This window comes from Theobroma cacao, chromosome 3 (assembly GCF_000208745.1).
Source record: "Theobroma cacao cultivar B97-61/B2 chromosome 3, Criollo_cocoa_genome_V2, whole genome shotgun sequence".
Classification (NCBI taxonomy): Eukaryota; Viridiplantae; Streptophyta; class Magnoliopsida; order Malvales; family Malvaceae; genus Theobroma; species Theobroma cacao.
In genome coordinates this window covers 17,324,782-17,329,186 of record NC_030852.1, presented here as the reverse complement: position 1 = coordinate 17,329,186, position 4,405 = coordinate 17,324,782, and positions in this window count along the sequence as shown.

Sequence of the window (4,405 nt, the reverse complement as noted above, 5' to 3'; positions counted from 1 at the left end):
ATGCACGGTTGCATTTGTCACACAATGGTACCATTTATGACATAGTATATATATATATATCAACATTATACATAAACATATGAATTTATCACACTATCCATTTCATAATATAAAAACATTTCATAAAGGCTTGTTCCCGTGCAAGTTTTTGAAGAAAAACTAATAAAACGTTTTAGAGGATTCAATCAAACATAAATGTGTATATCCTAAAACATTTTAATGCAAGTTCACTCACCTGGCAAAACTAACACTGACAAGGTTCTAATCCAAGTAGTCCCGAAATACCATCAAAACCTATATTTATCAATAGCCCATAACAACCTCAATTAAGTCATAAATTTAAATCTAATAATTCTAATAAATTTACATTAGGTAATCTACCCTCTAACCTAACATTTACCCTAAAATTCTAGTCTAATTCTCAAACCCATCATACCAACTATTTCCAAATGTAAAGATTCTTTACCTTGATGAGCTCGGTGGCATGAAAATCAATGGAAAACCCAATCTTTCTAAGAAAAATAATTTGAAGAAATTAGGAAATAAATCTGAAAATATAAACATAAATTTCAAAATTTCAAAAGTTGGAAATATATACCTTTCAACCTTGAAAATGAAGATTTGAAGCCAAAAATCCAAGTATTGTTGAAAGTGAAGTAACAATAGAAAATAAAGGAAAGAAAGAGAGATTTTTCTTTCTCTCTCCTTGGGTTTGGAAGTGCTGAAAATTGGGGTTAGAAGTTGTAACTTTGGTGCACAAGGAGTTGGGAGAAGAAAGAAGCAAAAAGAGAAAGGAAATGAAAAGAAAATAGGGAAAAAATGAAAGAAAATTAACTTTCCATGGAAGAATGAGAGAATGGCGTTGGAAGCTTCAAGAATGAAGAAGAAACATCTTGCTGGAGGAGACAAGGACAGTTTTGGGCTGATAAGGATGAGAGTCAAAGCTTCCTTTAGAAGCTTTGACCAAATTTTGTGTAAAATTATCATTTTACCTTCTAAGTTTCTTCCCTTTTTAATTTAGTCCTCCCAACACTCATTTAACTCAAATTTCCTTCTATTATCTTCTTCTACACATGTACAAATAAAGTATAAAGTTTGTACTCCAACGCGGTGTCCCCATAATATTTAAAATATTTATTTACCTGCGTTATCTTTACTTAATAAAGACACACGGCCCCATTAACGTCATTTTTCTCCAAAATTTTCTCATTCCTCTTCTTCCCCACTTAGATTGACCATATACTCCTCATTCATGAAAAATTTTGACACTGAATAAAATATTAATATTTTAATATTATTTTATTCTAAAAATTTTCTCTTGTCTACTTGGTATCCAAAATACCTTATTATGCCTCAATTCACTTTCGAATCACTTTTTATCTCGTAAATTCTTCCCAGATAAAAATATTATTATATTATTATTTCCTCGCGTGCGAAATATTTTATCCCAAACTATTCCTTTCATCTTTTATTACTTCTAAACATTATAATTAACCTCAATTGGCATTCGATAAATTTTATTAGTCACCATATCAAAGTACGGGGCATTACATTACCACTCTTTGATGTGAATTCACATTGTCAAGTAACAGAGACCAAGTCGTCACTCGTTGTAGACTAGACAGGTTTCTCTTAAGTAGTGAAGTTCTCTTTCACTTCTTATTGCTTTAGTACAAATGTCTCCCAAAGTCACTCACATCACAATCCGATGTTCTTTACTATTGAGGACATGGATTGGGGTGTCAAACCCTTTCATTTATTCTCTCATTAATTTGATGATGAGGATTTCTTTTATTTTGTTACGGATTCATAGGTGCTGGGAGGTGGGTCTACCTTTTGGTTGAATTTTGTTCTCCTTGACTAAAAAACTTACTTAACGAATCCATATTCGTGTTTCAAATGTGCATACAACAACTACACAACGACCTCTTTGTTCTCATTGTTATGGAGCAGCTAGTAGAGTCCTCCACAATTAACTACACGTTCCAACACCCTTAAGCTTTGTTTATGGTGCCTCAAGAATGCAAAGAATAAGAGTGTGTTTTTTTGTATTTTTCTAACTTATTGCAAAACTGATGTTTCTTTCTCTCTTAGAAAATTTAAATACATTTGTTTATTATATAGAAATAATATCTCTATTCTATTGGAATAGAAAGACACAATATCTCTGTATCTTAACTACCTTGGGAACTTTATCCTTATGGATTATTACATAGATAATTCTTATTAAATTTTAAACAAATTAAATTCAAAGTTATATCTTATCCTAATTATCTGATAAACGTTTTTCTAATTATTCAATTAAGAAATATCATAACAATATATAATATTAATTAATTATATTTTTTAATTATCATAAAACCCCGAAGACTCTCGAGTAGGTAATCAGCTTATGGACCCAGTTCCACATAATAACATCTGGGAAGCCCCCCTCCACCAAATTCCCTAAGCCATGGCAATCTTGACGATGTTGGCCGACATCAGAGAAACTATGTGGTCGCAACCACCTAGATGAAGTAAAAGAATGCAATGCGTATTTTACTCCCCCTAATGATCGCATTATTTGAGATCTTTAAAGCAACTCATTCCAATCTTTTGTATTGATTTTTTAAATGTTGTAGTAAAGAGGACTTTTATGAATAAATCTGCTAGATTTTCACCTGAACGAATTTGTTGAACACTAATATCACCTTTTTCTTAGAGATCATGAATGAAGAAGAACTTTGGAGAAATGTGTTTTGTCCTAATGCCTTTAATGTATCTTTCCTTTAATTGAGCTATGTAAGTGATATATAACATTGTTAGAATTTCTTGCCTGATTGGCAAGCTACACATTTCTCGTATATGTTGAGTTATAGATCTTAACCAAACATATTCACAACTTGCCTTATGAATTGCTCCATAGATGAATAAGTAACTTGTTTGGGATTGAGCTTTTTGTGGATCAGATAAATATCTTACATCTACATAACTAATTAAATCGAATTTGAATACATTTGAGTAATATAAGCCAATGTCCATTGTTCATTGGAGATATAGAGGTATATGTTTAATTCCATTCCAATGTCTTTAAGTTAGAAAAGCAATATATCCTATGTCACAACCCAATTCTCGGGCCATGACCGGCGCAAGGACCCAATAGGCATAGCCCACTAGGCCCAAGCAAGCCTCTCAATATGCACTTGTATATTAACCCATCTATCTAGCATATTTCTTTAAGATCTGTACTTTATAGTGTTCAAATGCCGATTTCTCCAACGCAACTCATAAAACCCAAGTGAATGCTCACATTAGCATCATAATTCAAATCATACATAAATAGTTGTCAATATATCTTTGCAAATTCACATGAAACATATACAAAGACTTTGACCATCAGTGGAGTGACTCTAGATGGGGAGATATGACTACTGAGTGTTAAGATACCTACCAAAGGGATGGGGGTACGCGGACACCTCAATCTATGTATCAACGACCATTGAATCTGAAAACATGAAGTTGAAAACGTGAGTATAAACTCAGTGAGTGAATATAGGAAGGGAACAAGTAATATAATAAGGAAAAGTTTGAAATCATAATGCACTTATTTGAAAACGATGCACTTTAGCTTAAGTCCTTATTAAAACCCTCAATTGAACCCTTGATCGCTAAATCAAGTGACGATAGAGAATTCATATTCAACATGAAATTGGAGAAGTGGAAAATATGGCAAAAACCAGCCAAATGCTAAGCGAAACAGAAAGTTTCATTCTCGCTGTAGCAAAAGGCATTCTCGGTTTGCATACATTTCAGTTTTTCAAGCATATCTTCCACTACAGGGGTCCAATTGACATGCTTGTTAGGTCATTAGAAAGATAAGAGGCAGGGCTATGACTTTAGTGTTTACCACTTTGCCCAGTTCTGATCAAAAGGTAGTCAAAATCGCTGTCAAAGTGACAACACTGCACCACCACTGAGAGTTTCTGACGGCAGCGAGAATCCATTTCGTTACAGCCAAATTCCTTGTTGCAATGAACACCGATTTGACAATACTTAGCAACTTTCAAAGTTCAACATGCAAGATTCACATATGCAAAACCATATACCATACTCATGAACTTTGATTTCATAAACATAGAGGTATATATATAAATGCATAGATAACACCAATATCAGCATAATCACACCCGGCTCATGTACATCCCCCCCACATCGTGCACATAGCCGGTGCCATCATGTGCATTCCCCCACATCGTGCACAATCAGTGCCATCGTGTACATTCCCCCACATCGTGCACACGGGCACTATCATCATCCATCTCTCACACCACCATCATCACCGACATGTGCATCCCCCCACATCGTGCACACACATGGTTATAGTCATCATACACAATATCAACTATCATGCACAACATATATATAT